General features: G+C 42.4%; 1 long non-coding RNA gene across 1 annotated transcript; it reads left to right on the top strand.

The window, feature by feature from the left end:
• The first annotated feature begins 2589 nt into the window (after window positions 1-2589).
• Window positions 2590-11840, top strand: LOC137325181 (uncharacterized). Its single transcript, XR_010963835.1, has 3 exons — window positions 2590-2625; window positions 11163-11331; window positions 11789-11840. It is a non-coding gene; the product is annotated as an uncharacterized lncRNA (long non-coding RNA).
• Window positions 11841-16711: the final 4871 nt, after the last annotated feature.

Here is a 16711-nt window from a genome sequence, read left to right as displayed (position 1 = left end):
TTGCCATTTAGAGATAGTTTTGTACTGTGGGCCCATGCCCTCTAGGAACTGGATTGAGATTATCAAAGAATTTCATGGACGGCTCTCATAACTGGCGGAAGAGACTTTCAAGCCATCAATCTGGATAGAATTTGAACTTGGGTACCAGAGGTGAAAGGCCACTGTCTTTCCAGTCCTTTTTTCTATTTTACTAGAAATGAAGGAACTTTAGGCTAAGCTCATTGTAAAGTGCCATCCTAGAATAGCCTATTAAGTGCAGTTTTATACTTGTGCTATCGCTGTGTTGGAAGGCTGTTTGCCATGCACTGCTCTCTTACTTTCACACTCAAAGTTGGAGCCAGTCTCCCTAGGCATTCTGGGCTATGTTTTAATATGTAAAATCACCGAGGGCAAATGAACAGAACCAACTCTTCACTTCCACATAACTAAAACCAGATATTTTGTCTCAATGACATAATCATAGGCCCACATTTTAGTGGGTTTGAAATACCATTGATTCCTGGAACCTGGGCTTGTTAATACCGACAAGGAAATCGATTGGTCTGCATTCAACTGCACATCCTACAGTGCTAAAGAACCTTTAAAGACATTCACTTCATCACAGGTTAATTCTCCCTACATTCTGAGGAACAATAGTAGCAGGTTCCCAGTAGTTTGGGACACAGGAACAGGAGTAGGCCATTCAGCCCCGAGAGCCTGTTCTGCCATTCTATAAGATCATGGCTGATCTGTATCCTAACTCCATCCATCCACCTTGGCTCCATATCCCTTAATACCCTTGGCTAGCAAAATTCTATCAATCTCAGATTTAAAATTATTAATTGAGCCAGCATCTACTGCTTTTTGTGGGAGAGAGTTCCACACTTCTACAACCCTTTGCGTGAGGAAGTGTTTCCTAACTTCTCTCCTGAATGGCCTGGCTCTGATTTTAAGTTTATGTTCCCTTGACCTAGGTTCCCCCACTAGCAGAAAAAGTTTCTCTCTTTCTACCCTATCAATTCCTTTCAAAATCCTAAAAACCTCAATCAAATCACCCCTTAACATTTGATATTCCAGGGAATACAAGCCTAGTTTATGTAATCTCTCCTCATAATCTAACCCTTGGAGCCCTGGTAACATTCTGGTGAATCTGCACTGCACTCCTTCCAACGCCAATATATCCTTTCTAAGGTGCAGGCCCAGAACTGTACACGGTACTCCAGATGTGGTCTAACCAGGGCTTTGTATAACTATACAAAACTTTGTCCTTTTATATTCTAGCCATCTAGTTATAAAGGCTAACATTCTATTAGCCTTTTTGATTATTTTTTGTACCTGACTACTTACATTTTAGTGACCTGTGTACCCAGGCCCCTAAAATCTCTTTGGACCTCCACTGTACCCTGTGAATTGCGAATCGCCAGAAGCTTGTGGCTGATTTGTGCCACTCCGCTGTTAGCTTCGCGAAAATCTCCGCTTAACCTCCCCGTGATTTTCATGAAGTTGCTGCATTTGCACATTAATTGCCCATTAAACTCACCACAGAAAGTTAAGTCTAGTATTTAACAGGGTAGGTACTCTTTTAATGAAATAATAATTGTTAACGATTGCCAATCAACCTTTCTTGCCCAGAAAATGAACAATTATAAGTCAATAAGGAGTCTTATTCCTTCAAGTTGTGAGTTGTTTAAGGAGATTTTAAAAATGTCAAATCTTAAATTTTAACATTTTTTATTTTACTTTTCTTTTCTGTCTCCTTTTTCTCTCTCTCGTAATCCAATCTTTCTTTCCCTCTCTTTATTTCTCTTTCTGTACTTGATTTGACATTGAATTCACCCTCCTCAGTCCTTCCTCTGTTTATTTCCCAATCCTTAAATCTCACTGGTCAAGGAGATACACTGTTTGTCCCGTTGTTCACCATGGTCCCAGATGCCCTTGCCACACTGTTATCAGCTCGCACTTCCAGCAACTTTGTGGGCAAAACATTTTAAAATCTAAACATGCACGAACAAGCCCAACTAACGAGGCATGCCGCAGGATGCCCCACTCCAGCAAGATCTGGCCCAATGTTTTGGTCCCTTCATAAGTATCCCCTTTCAGTGATCACCTGCTGTACTGTATATTTTCTTAAAATGCTTAAGTGATGAAAACTTCCACATAATTACAGGATTAACAGGTAAGTTCTGACAAAACTTATATGAACTAAGTTAAGCTTTTCAGCAAATAAATCTTGACAGTTGGAATCCAACTTGTTATTTCAAGCAGCAATTACCACTTTTACAGCCTTTGTTATAAGAGGAATATAAATTTACAAAACATAATCAGACAAAACTGTTGTTTATCCTCAAAGGAAATAAACATTGCATTTATTTTTCTCATTCTCGTGTATAGAAAGACAATAAAAGAATCTTGTAGGAACAGTACTAAATTACACTACAGACAGGTATTAAAATGGGTTTAAACAGGAATGTCTTTTCACAGTGTTTTGCTCATACTTATTATTTACTTGTTATTTATGAGCAATTTTTAAGGTGGTGAATTTACATTAATAGAGTAGCGACAACTCCTTCTCTTCCATATTTCAGAAGGGAACTGCTAACATCTGCTAAGGAATCCAGCTAATGAGAGAAGCCATTGATAATGCAGGTAAAAGCTTACACTTATCTGCCCTTTCAAATCATTCGGTCTACGCTGTCCAGTATTGCTCATCACCAGAAAAGCCTTTAGCGTAAAAGCTAATGTTCTTGCTCCTTTAATCATTTCTGAAGTTTCTACTGAACTTGCAGTTTCCGATTCACCATGATGTTTCATTGATCTTCTAATCTTTAATTATTTTTACCCAGTTTTTCTTTATCTTCCTCTCTTGATTTTGTCTGATTATGCCCATATTGAGCATCATTCTTCAATCCAAACAGGTACAGAGGAGGAAAGTTTTGGTCTAAAATGATCTGTTGTTTAGTACATTTATTATGGGGGAACCAGCCTCACGATAAGCACGTTATTTGACAAAGCCTCTTATACGGGGACTTGGATGAAGCAATTGCCGATGAGTAAGCTTGGTATACGGGCATTTGTTTAGTTAGATCATGTAGACCAAGGTGGCTGGTACATTGTAAGCTGTTTTGTGTGGGCAAATAACAACTGCAGAATACAGCACCCTCTTCACAGCTCAACATTATAACTGTGCTGAACAATATCTGAATATTGCACACCAGCGTGGGCAGGAAGTGCACATACATATCAGGCGTGCAACTGAACGCCACTGTGAGAATCTTCACAAACGCGCTGATACCAACACCGACAATCTGGCTCCACCACCTCCCAGAAAATAATCAGAGAATATAATCGGGCAAACTCAGATCTGCCTATTAATGAAGATCGTCAGAAGCTCCAAACGTGCTGCCTTAAGTCCAGGAACCTCTTCTGGTTAGCGGCTGAAACTCTTAAAACCTCGGAACTCTCATCTAAAGACAAGTGGCGGAGATTGTGGGAAAGCAACAGGGTGAAGAATCATGAGCTTATCGTGGATTAACCACCCGGCTCCACCATGCCACGTAGAATATGGGTCACCGTGAGTTGTAGTTCTGCTGAAGCTCCACAGGCCCAACTGGTGGCCCATTGCTGGATGGGGTATGGTGTGTGTTCATGCTGTGGTCAGCAGCATGATGGCCAATCAGTCTCTCAATTTATAATGAGTTGTGATGCTCACTATGTCAGTTGGGAGGAATTTCTGGTACCTGCTATTCTCCTAGTACGGACTCAAACCTGCATTTGTCAGTTGTCTATCAACCCAATAGTAAGTATCCTCTTTAGGAGTGGGATGGAAGTAAGCGAGGTCTTGATGGGATTGAGATTAGTTGGTGATGGGAGTTGAACCCAGTTGTTCCTTTGTGGCAGACTTGATAACCATAATCAAGTAACATTCGCGCCAGACAAGTGCCAGGCAATGACCATCTCCAACAAGAGAGTCTAACTACCTCCCCTTGACATTCAATGGCATTATCTTTGCCAAATCCCCCACCATCAACATCCTGGGGGTTGCCATCGACCAGAATCTTAATTGGACCAGCCACATAAATACTGTGGCTACAAGAGCAGGTCAGAGGCTGGGTATTCTACAGCGAGTGACTCACCTCCTGACTCCCCAAAGCCTTTCCACCGTCTACAAGGCACAAGTCAGGAGTGTGATGGAATACTCTCCATTTGCCCGGATGAGTGCAGCTCCAACAACACTCAAGAAGCTCAACACCATCCAGGACAAAGCATCCTGCTTGATTGGCACCCCATCCACCACCCTAAACATTCAATCCCTTCACCACCGGCGCACCATGGCTGCAGTGTGTACCGTCTACAGGATGCACTGCAGCAACTCGCGAAGGCTTCTTCGACAGCACCTCCCAAACCCTCGACCTCTACCACATAGAAAGACAAGAGCAGCAGGCACATGTGAACAACACCACCTGCACATTCCCCTCCAAGTCACACACCATCCCGACTTGGAAATATATCGCCATTCCTTCATCATCGCTGGGTCAAAATCCTGGAACTCCCTTCCTAACAGCACTGTGGGAGAACCTTCACCACACGGACTGCAGCGGTTCAAGAAGGGGGCTCACTACCACCTTCTCAAGGGCAATTAGGGATAGGCAATAAATGCTGGCCTTGCCAGTGATGCCCACATCCCATGAACGAATTTTAAAAAAAATCTGAGCCAGACACACCTGCAGTAATCCAATGTGTTGATAATTGACCAGCCAGAATAACTGGTCTATAGTTATCCTCATTTTTTAGTAATACTGCTATCAAATCTCCATCTCACCATGCTGCCTCAGAACTCAAATTTGAGAAAGAACTTTTCCAGTGGTGGCAGGTGAAGTTTTACCGCAGAAAGGAGACAGGCTTCAGGATGGAAGGAAAAGGAATGAATATTTATTATACCTCTTTCAACGGAAATTGTATTTTTTTTATTATTCAGCATGAGGTATTGTTGTGCTGATGTGATATCTGATATCAAGTCCCATTCACCCCTCATCCCTGTGCTCACTGACCTACATTAGCTCCCAGTCCGGCAACACCTCAATTTTAAAATTCAAACCCTTGTTTTCTAATCTCTCCATGGCCTCGCCCCTCCCTATCTCTATAACCTCCTCCAGCCTTACAACTCTCCGAGATCTCTGCCCTCTTCCAATTCTGTCCACTTGCGCATCCCTGATTTTCATCGCTCCACCATTGGTGGCCATGCCTTCAGCTGCTCCTGTGAAGCACCTTGGGACCTTTTACTATGATAAAGGCACTATATAAATGCAAGTTGTTGTTGTTTCGTTGTTGTAATATCCTACAGTCTGGATGCTGTTATGGTGATGTCTTTCTGAACTCAATAGCCCCGACTGTAGAAATGATTGTGGAGATTTATCAATGATTGAAACCTGCAGTTGCTCCAGCAGGGGTCTGAAAGTTGCATAATAGGTGAGTGCAGCAATCACCTTCACTGGCACTGAGAGAGTGTTTTCTTTTGTTCGCCTGATACCCAAAATCATCTTTTGACTCATCGTAATTGTCATACACCATTTATTTATTAAACGCGAACCTCAACAAACAGTGGTTATCGAAACAATTAATAAAACCAAAGCGATCACAATGCATTTCTTTCCCAGTTCTAGCGTACCTGGAGAGCTATACATTTTGAGGACAGCAACAAAACACAATTTGACAGCTATTTGATGCACTGCTTTATCATTTATTATGCTAGAAAGTGAAGAAGGAATAAGGCCAAATCTAGATAGTTTAAAAAGACTTTCTTTGTGACTAGAATCATAATTTGCACTGATTTGCTTAATTCATGTGGACTCAAAATAAATTGTGCAAAAAATATTGACATTCAGCAAGATATCGAACAAGACATAAACCTCAGAATAAGGGCAAAGCTTCTTAAAACGCAGAGCATTTAATTTTCATTATGTGCGAGTTTCTTTGCGAATGCTGACTAAAATGTCCTTACTCCTGCTCTCAGTATAATATCTAGGGTTTTGGTATTTAATTGAGAGATTCTTGGATTCCTCCTTAAATAATAAAAATCCTGATTTCCTTCATTTCAGCTTCTGTATCAGGCATTGTATGAGCCAGGTACCATTTGGCATGCATTGAATGGCCAATTCTGCTGCTAAAATCATAACTGCCTCAAAATAAACTTGATTAACAATACATTCTCTCTGCTTCATTTGAAATTGTTTCAATGCATTCACACTTTGCTTTCCAGTGTCTCTTAGTAGCACCATAGCAACCACACTGGCATCTTTGTTCCAAGTTGCATTTATCACGCTCTTTATATCAAGTTAAATTTGCCATTGTAGATAGACAATCTCAAATTTGAAATCAGTTTTTCTAGGGCCGATTTTAACGCTGGGCGGGAATCAGGGGTGCGGAGTCAGAAGTGGACTATGAACCGTCCGAAACACCCCACCTCCCCGCGCACTAGGTCTGGGAGATTTTAATTCCCAGGCCTCATTTACATGCCCTGACTCCGACTCCCACTCAAAGCTGGCGGTCCCAATTGGCGAGGGGGGTTAGGATGCTGCCAGGGACCCATGGAAACGATCCCCAGCAAGGTAAGGATTTGCAGGGTCGGATTTGCAGCGAGTCTGCAATCAGGGGATGGGGGGAAGCCCGAGGCAGGTGAGGCCCAATGAACCTTTAAAAAATTTTAAAATACCCTTACAAAATAATTATAAACAATACTTATGTGAGCCTCCTGTGGCCAGGATCCTTGCTGCTGCCAACTTTTGCTGACGGGTCCAAGCCTGCACGGCCCTCAGTCAGGTCAACAGTTAAAATGGCGAGTGTATCCCGATGACATCATCAGGGCAGCTATGCACAGATCTATTTTTAATGAATGTTTTTTATTTTCTTTTTCTCAATGGCTTTTGTATTGTAGTCGAAGCATTTACAAGTTCATGGTAAAGAACTGAGAAAGAAAGAGCTTACATTGCCATAGCATCCCTCAGGATGCCTCAAAGCACTTTAAAACCAATGGATTACTTTTGAACACTTCCGAAATGTTGAAAGCGAAGAAGATGCAACTGCTGAAAATTTGAAGTGCAGTCACTGTTGTTATGTAGGCAATCGTGGACATAAAAAGGAATCCTACTCGGGGAACAGCAAGCCACCCAGCTGTAAGCTACATACTCTCACAGTGGTTAACAGGATAATTTGAAATGAATGGTAGGGATGCTTTCAAGGTACTGCAGTTGCAGTATTTTACGGTTCAAGTGGTACAAGATGAAAGAAGGCATGCCCATGAGATTCATAGGCACCAAGCTGGACTGCCATTATGCCACCAATCATATCTCAGGCCTTGGCACTTCCATCTGGCAATGACCAAAGATCAAACTGCCTCTGCAGTTCCAGGTCAGCATGGATCTAATTACTCAGTTAATCTTAGGTGTCAGCCACGGCTCAGTGGTAGCATTCTCGCCTCTGAGTCAGAAGGTTGTGAGATCAGGCCCCACTCCAGGTACTTGAACACACAATCTAGACTGATCTGCTGCAGTGCACTACTGAGGGAGAATATTGTCAGAGGTGCTGTCTTTTGGATGAGACATTAAGCTGAGGCCCTGTTTACCCTTTCAGGTGGAAGTAAAAAAATTCCAGGCACTATTTTAAAGAAGAGTAGGGGAGTTCTACCTGGTGTCCTGGCCAATATTTATCCCTCAACCATTATCTGGTCATTATTTCATTGCTGTTTGTGGGACCTTTCGGTGCGTAACTTGGCAGCTGTGTTTCTTACACTACAACAGTGACTACACTTCAAAAGTACTTAATTGGATGTAAAGCATTTAGAACATCCTGAGGTCGTAATAGTTCTTTCTAATCATACAGTCTGCTGCAAGGATCTGTAGCCAAATACTAACTTGGGCATAGCACTGCCAGTGGCAGGTAAGATCACCACTGCCTTCCACTTTTCTGTTCCTACCTCTTCCAGGCTTTCATAGAGACAACCTGGGCTCCCATGCCATTAATGCACAACTGGTGTGTGATCACCAGCTTCACATCACGCATGTTCTTCTAGCATTGCCATGTCATGACACTTCTGTCTTGCGCAAAGTCTCCATCTCCCATTCCTTGAACAGCAAGTGAGAGGCTGGTTGCTTGGAGACAATGACAAGGACTATCACCTGTACACTTGGGGTCATAACTCCTCTCAGAAACCCATGTTCGCCGTTCGAGCTGTAATACAACCGGATCCACAGGTTGGCTACATTGAAAAGACCATAGATGTGCTCAAGCAATGTTTCCGCTGCCTGGACAGGTCTGGTGATTTCTTCCAATATAGCTCAGTGAGAATATCTCATATAGTGATTTACTTTGCAACGGGCACAACATATGGAGCTCCCTTTGGATAAGAACCTTCGACCAGATGATGAGGAAAGCGCCGATGACATTGAGGATATTGAGGAAGCCTAAAGGCACCAACACCAGCCTGCAGCCACTGCTCATCGGCAGCAGCTAATTGAATAACACATCTGCTGAACAATCCTTGCCCTTCTATAAACAGTCAAGTGCAACATCTGTCCCAGTCCTTCCACAGCCCAATAAACTACTTCTGCCCAAAGAGAAACATTGATATACATGTCACCTGACTCTACAGGGACACACTGCAAACAAAGATTTCAAAACAATTTATAATTTTACTGGCTTATATAAATGTCTACAAACTAATTATTACCCCACGTGTGGGCCCATAGTGCCTTTCGTAAGTGATCTCTTACCTACTTCTATAAGGCACTTTCCCCAGTGGCTACAGAATAGGTGGAGAATGGCTGCTGCAATTCAGATGAGGATCTTGAGATGCTCGCGGTCGGTGACTTCTAGGAGCTTGGGCCTGGCTGCAGACTGCAGCAAATTGGTGACTGCCGAGGCAGACTGGCCCAGCTGGCTTTCTGGCACCAGGTCAGGGCATTGATTGTGGGGGACATTGGGATAACTTTGGATTACTCTATCAACGAGACAGCACAGACATGATGGGCCAAACGGATTCCTTCTGTATAGTGAATACATTTCAAAAGTACTTCATTGATTGTGAAGCTCATTGTGAAGTCCTGAAGCTGTGATAGGTGCTATATAAATGCAAGTTCTTTCTTTACCTAAATAAGTTTGAAGGCAATAACTGAAAGTGTATCATTCGATTTACGAAAAATTTATTAAACAAAATATACTTACGGTGTTAAGAGCACAGCTTGGCTGATCAGATCAGCCATGATCTTATTGAATGGCGGAGCAGGCTCGAGGGGCCGATTGGCCTACTCCTGCTCCAATTTCTTATGTTCTTATGTTCTTATGTAAGTAGAAGGGGAGCTGATTACATAGAATTTACAACACAGAAATAGGCTATTCAGCTCAACTGGTCTGTGCCAGTGTTTATGCTCCACACAAACCTCCTCTCACCCTACTTCATCTAACCCTATCTGTATTCACCTCAACTATTCCTTGTGATAGCAAGTTCAACATTCAAACCACTCTCTGGGTAAAGAAGTTTCTTCTGAATTACCTATTGGATTTAATAGAGACTATCGTATTATGGCTCCTAGTTTTAGACTCTCCACAAATGGAAACATCTTCTCTGCGCATACCCTATCAAACCCCTTCATAATTGCCCATAACAGGGTCGTGGTGAGCTGCCTTCTTGAACCACTGCAGTCTGTGTGGTGAAGGTTCTCCCACAGTGCTGTTAGGTAGGGAGTTCCAGGATTTTGACCCAGTGACAATGAAGGAACTGCAAAATATTTCCAAGTAAGGATGGTGTGTGACTTGGAGGGGAATGTGCAGGTGGTGATGTTCCCATGTGCCTGCTGCCCTTGTTCTTCTAGGTCGTAGAGGTTGTGCTGTCAGAAGAAGCCATGGCGAGTTGCTGCAGTACATCTTGTAGATGGTACACACTGCAGCCACGATGCGCCGGTGATGGAGGGAGTGAACATTTAAGGTGGTGGATGGGGTGCCAATCAAGTGGGCTGCTTTGTCCTGGATGGTGTCGAGCGTTGTTGGAGCTGCACTCATCCAGGCAAGTGGAGAGTATTCCATCACACTCCTGACTTGTTCCTTGTAGATGGTGGAAAGGCTTTGGGGAGTCAAGAGGTGAGTCACTCACCACAGAACACCCAGCCTCTGACCTGCTCTTGTAGCCACAGTATTTATGTGGGTGGTACAGTTTAGTTTGTGGTTAATGGTGGGGGATTCGGTGATGGTAATGCCATTGAATGTCAAGAGGAGGTGGTTAGATTCTCTCTTGTTGGAGATGGTCATTGCCTGGCAATTGTCTGGTACAAATGTTACTTGCCACTTATCAGCCCAAGCCTGCATGGTGATGAAGGAGTCTGGGATGTTGGCTGAAAGGTATGATTCTGTGAGTATGGCTATGTCAGGCTGTTGCTTGACTAGTCTGTGGGACAGCTCTCCCAATGTTGGCACAAGCCCCCAGATGTTCATGAGGGGGACTTTGCAGGGTCAACTGGGCTTGGTTTGCCTTTGTTGTGTCCAGTGCCTAGTGGTCCATCCAGTTTTATTTTTAATATGACTTTTATGTAGTGGGATTATACAACTGAGTGGCATAGTAGGCCATTTCAGAATTAACCATTTTACTGTGGGTCTAGAGTCATAATCTGGTAATTTCATGGTCACCATTACTGATACTAGCTTTTTATTCCAGATTATATTTAATTAACTGAATTTAAATTCCCCAGCTGCCATGGCGGGATTTAAACTCACGACTCTCAGATTATTAGTCTAGGCCTCTGGATTACTACTCCAGTAACATAACCACTATGCTACCGTACTGTTACTTTCCAGCTGGGCAGATAAGCAAGTTGGCATTTTTTCAATGATTTCTCTGATTGCAGCATGCAATGGCCCTTTAATTCGAAGCTGTCATATCACCGGTGAACCACAAACAGCAAGTTTCAGATTTCCATATTTCACTGCGCATGTGCAAATGCGGGAACTTGCTCCTTCATTTCACCATAAAAACTGAGAGCGCTGTTGAGCTCTTCCGTTGTTTTGGGAGCAATTTCTGGCCCATTGTGTCAATGCTAGCTGGACCATTTTCTGTGAGTGTACCTGGCTTTTTACAGCATGAGGATGAATTTTGGTGGGGTTTATCCTCTGTAACTGAGAAGTTTGCATTATTTTTCCAGGGTTTCCGCGGCTCTCCCGCCAAATTTACGATGGACAAGCGGGAGAACCCCCACAGAAATTCACCCTCCCAAAGGATGAGGAAAGCAGTGACTACTATGATACATCATAGGCAAAATTCATTTTTGTCACATCAAAGATCAAAGAATCAGTTCTGATCAACCTTTTCAGGTACTGACTGACCTGCTGTGTAAATCTAGCATTTTTTGTTTTTATTTCAAATTTCCAGTATTTGTTGTTTTTTTCTTATTATTTTGGGCATTTTGATTGTTCTGTAATCTGTGCAGGTGAGTCCCGTGTTAGGAAGATAAATAAATGAAAAACTTTATCAATATTCATCTACAGTAAATAAATCCTTACAAGTATAAGTAAATTAATAGAGGGGATTACAATCATTCCCTTTTAGGTTATCAGGCATGAAGCAAAAAATTAGTTTTAATGTGATCAAATTTTGTACTTCAAACAGAATTTTACTTCAATCTGGTAAACGATTTATGAATGATATTGAATCGTGACCACAAGGGAAGTAATAGAGAAACACACTTATAGCCACAAAGACATACCAAAATTGAGAGGAAGTTGATCAATTACTATAATTGTAATTTATTTGCTTTATTTTCCTCTCTAGCAGGACTGGGGATGGACAGTGGTGGTAATTGAGTCACGAGTCCATTATGCTGGATCCCACCCAATTTACCAACTTCTATTAACCTCTGAGAGTGGTGCATCCACCCACTTACATGGAGATGTTGTGAAATGATGCGGTAATGAAACAGTAACGATATACAGGGTATTTTCTGTCACTACCACCATAGCAACACTGAATACTAATAATACCTGCAAACAACAGGCGTCCAGTATTGCTCAGACTGACAGAGGTCATTTAAATGCTCTCCCTGACTGCTATCTTGTGTTTGTGCCCTGAGGAGCAAATTGCTTTTATTTAGGCCAATGTAGGCATCAGAGTCCTGAGCAGAGTCCTGCAGCAGCACTTATTTTTCACCCACTTCCCCTATGGTGGGCTCCTCAGTGTGGGCAGAAACCCCACTGGAAACCTTTCAAAAATGTTCAGATTTGGTTAACTCCAAGGAGGGTATTTTAACTGAGTGTGTGTTTCGGGCGAGCGTTGATGAAGCGAACGTCAAATTCGCCTGAAGTCATCAGTTTGAGGCCGGGCCTATCTGAACTCCAGGGTCTTATTTGCATCCCGCCGACCAGCTGCCCGTCCGCCTACATCAAGGTAATTCACAGGTGGGGTTGAGGGGTTGGTGGGTGGAGGTGGGTGGATTTGGGTCAGTTTTTTGGCAGGGGTGCCTGGAGCAGCAGAGGCCTAGACTTTCCTTGTGGGGCTCGGAGGAGCACTCAGGAAGCTCCACTGAGGAAAGTTTTTGACTTACCTTAAAGGGCATCCTCTTCTTTCTGCCAGGCGCACCACTCCACTCAGTCAGCCATTAAAATAGCATCAGGTTCCTAATGACATCAAAAGACCCTAATTTGCATGTATTGTTGAGGTTCCCACCTGAGTCAGGCAGGCACCTAGGCCACCTAAATAAATGGCTCAATTAAGATGGCGGGCAGAAATGGAATGGGAAAGGAGTGGTAAGTCTTTGCACAGTTAATTTAACTGCCCAATTTCAGAACATGCTAAACAGAGAAAGCAGCATGCTATAGACAGAGCTAAATTCCCTAGAGCTGCTCCCGTTTCACCGCTATAGCTTCGCCGGAAGCTCGACGGAGACCCCATTTACACGCCGAATCAGGATTTCTGCCGCACTTCTGGCAAAATTACAGTGGTGGAGCAAAAGCAGCTTCAAAGAATTTATGGGCCAAAGTGGTTATGTAAACATTCCAGTTGTCACAAACTTTTATGCACTTACTTCTTTAATCATAAATACATTTCTCAAGTGAGCAAACTGGAACTCACACACATTGTCACGTACATTCTATATTCGCTTGTGTGTTTATACTTGAATAAATTCAGTACACACAGCCATAGTTGAGATTTATAAATGCATTTTTAAAAATCTTGCCAGGAACTTTGCTCACCAGTGTTGTTTTCTACAATAGTTTGGTGGGCAACCTGTGAATATTAATAGGACTTGATTGAACCAGGTCTTAAAAGTAGGAAGTTAATAAATAAGTATGCTGCAGCATGAACTACTGATACAAAATATAGTGCTTTGTTTCTTTGAGGAGATGCAGAGACAAGGAAAGAAGGCAGAGGATGAGGAGATACACCTGTATTGGAGAAATATCAGTCCTCATTATTTGGCATTGATCTGGTGATTAAACTATGTCTTCGGAGATACCAATTGTTCAAACAAAGGTTTATTGACCTCATTGAGGTCTGATTTACAAATGGATTCTGAAATAAGCACATCATTGCCAGGGTAGTGTAGCTGATAGTTTGTCTCACCTTCCATACTTCTAGAATCGTTCATACTCTTAACTAGTCCACCATAGCTAATTGTACAAACTAAGTGTCAGCTGTTTTGGGATGGCAGACTATCATACCTAAATTCTCAACACAAGAAGGTAGCAAAAAAAAACAAAGTTGCATTTTCATCACATAGTTGGCTTCATCGATTCATCTTGTAAATAACAAATTGCATATAAAAGCTTCCACTCATATATCACCTTTACAAGGGCTTAATAAAGGAGAGAAAACAGACAATGACTGTTAGTAATAAAGTTATAGGACGTGATTGAATGCTTCAAAGAGATGGGTTTTCAGGAAGCTTTTGAAGGGGCAGAAAGGGGTTATAATGTAGAGGAGTTTAAAAAGATAGAATTTTTTTGTGTCCTCAGCACATCCCAGATCACTTCATAGACAATGAAATACATTTTTGAAGTGCAAAGAAATTTTGGGGTGGGGGAGAGGGAGTTCCAGAGTGTAGGAGTAAGACAACTGAAGGCTCCCCCGGCAGAGGTGGAGCGGAAAGAGGAAAGATGCACAGGAGGCTAAAGCAGAAGAGTGAAGGGCACACACTGGCACATAGGCCTGATAGCAGTTAAAAAGGCAGAAAGGGTGAGGCCAAAGGATTTGTAAACAAAGATGATTTTTTGAATCCAAAACATTGGGGGATGTGGAGTTAATGGACATGGGTTAGAATAGAGTGATAGCTAAGCAGGATAGATTGTCAATAGCACAGTTTTGGACAAGTTGTAATCCCTCTCAGTGGGGAAACACATAGCATCTGCTTGGTTTATTCACCCAGTGACACAGCCAAGATTTCCTCTCCTTCTGGTCAGCATCCAACCTAATGAATTTAAGTAAACAATTACATGCTCTTATAAAATCATTCTAACATTACACAAAATAATTCAATATGGGAAAGATTGTACAATATTCAGCTTGTAGATTATTTAGTTTGTCTCCTATCTATGTTGTACTATCTTGTCTTTGTTTTTTTGAGTCAGCTATAACACATGACACGTGGGAATCCAACGCCATGTTTAGGAACTTCCCAAACTAACAACTGATAAATCCACACCCATCTATAGAGGTTCTGTTTACTCAATATGGGATATTGCATAGCAACACATCCCACTTACCCAGGTCTAGAGAGCTTAGGCATAGGTTGCTTAGGAAGACCCAAGCGTGCACAGGGCTACTGTTGGATTTTAACCAGCATGCGATTGCACAGCCTACTAGTACAGAGCACGGATAAGCTTTCTGTTCCTTGTCCACCTAGGACCACCGTATCTGTTGGGCTTTGGCTTGCAGGGTTAACTGGAGTTGAATGGGAAGAATCCTATGCACCCCCCCCCCCCCCACCCAGTGGCAGGTCTACCCCTCCAGGTTGCATGAGTGAGCCAGGCTGGCTGGTCAATCATTCCCCTGGAGTACTGCAGATCTGCCTAGATTACCTCGTCTACCATGGAGGGTTGACCTGGTTCTGGGCTTTTGTTATCAGGCATGTCATGTTGGTGCCACGTTAACCCTAAAGAGACACCACTTACCTCCGACTTCCAAGGAGGTTTGCCTCAGCTAACCTTTGGAACTTAATATAAACTTTAAAACTTGGAAATTTGGGTATAAATATATTTATTAAATAAATTAATACGGTGGTGTACAACATTCCAGCGGTTTATAAATCAGTTCACCCAGGTAATCCCAAATAAAGATAGTAGGGAAGAATTTCTTTGCGAGTTCTCTGGATCATCCACAGTAACTTCAGGGGAAGAGCCACGGAAACGCTGGAAAAACTATGCCATCACTTTAACTTAAATTGTGGGAGTAGGACAAGGGGACACAGATTTCAACTAGTAAAAGGTAACTTTAGAACTGATGTCAGAAAGTTCTTACTCATGCAAAGAATGATCAACACATCCAATAGATTTCCTGGGAGCGTGGTGGAGGTGAAAACCCTGGACGCATTTAAGAAATAATTGGATGCAGCAGAGGGGAAACTGTAGGGATCTTCCAGATGGATGAACTAACATGAACCGAGTGCTCTTCCTTATCTGTAATTATCTTGTGATCTAATGACAATGTTCCAGAGGTTCGTAACATAAGAAAGAAGATACCCAATGGAACCGTCATGCTAAAATTATCCATGTGGTCATTGATTAGGCCAGAAGTATCAAGGTGATGGATAATTAGAGAGTTAACAATGGCCTACATAACTTCAGAGATCAAGGATAATGGAATGGTACTTAGAAGGATTAGAATGATCACCTTTCCTTTGGGTTGGGGTGAGTGTAAGCAATTATCCAGGGATAAGGAAAGGTCAAATGGGAATAGAAGAGACTGAAGAGACAACACAGATCATTGGCACACATCTTGAGGATGATTGGAGGGACACCATCAAGAGGCCTTATTGGTATATTGATACTATATATTGATACTATATTGATACTATATATCATAGTATCATAGTAGGTACAGCACAGGAGGAGGCCATTCAGCCCATTGTGCCTGACCCATCCAATTAGTCTCATTCGCCAGCTCTTTCCCCATAGCACTGTAAATATTTTCCCTTCAAGTATTTATCCAATTCCCTTTTGAAAGTTATTATTATTGTTATTATTGAATCTGCTTCCACCACCTTTTAGGCAGGGCATTCCAGATCATTACAACTCGCTACGTAAAAAAATGTTTCCTCATGTCGCCTCTGGCTCTTTTGCCGATCACCTTAAATTTGTGTCTTCTGGTTACCAACTCTTCTGTTACTGGAAACCGTTCATGATTTTGAACACCTCTATCAAATCTCTCCTTAACCTTCTCTGTTCTAAAGAGAACAACCCCAGATTCTCCAGTCTTTCCACATAACAGAAGTTCCTCATCCCTAAAACCATTCTAGTAAATCTCTTCGGCACCCTCTCTAAGGCCTTGACACCTTTCCTAAAGTGTGGTGCCCAGAATGGAACACAATACTCCAGCAGCGGCCTAACCAGTATTTTATAAAGGTTTAGCATAACTTTCTTGCTTTTGTACTCTATTCCTCTATTAATAAAGCCCAGCATCCCATATGCTTTCTTAACAGCCTTCTCAACTTGTCCTGCCATCTTCAAAGATTTGTACCTATACCCCTAGGTCTCTCTGTTC

Source organism: Heptranchias perlo, chromosome 9 (genome assembly GCF_035084215.1).
Source record: "Heptranchias perlo isolate sHepPer1 chromosome 9, sHepPer1.hap1, whole genome shotgun sequence".
NCBI classification, from domain to species: Eukaryota; Metazoa; Chordata; class Chondrichthyes; order Hexanchiformes; family Hexanchidae; genus Heptranchias; species Heptranchias perlo.
Note: the sequence above shows the minus strand (reverse complement) of the source record. Positions and strands in the feature narration are given on the sequence as shown.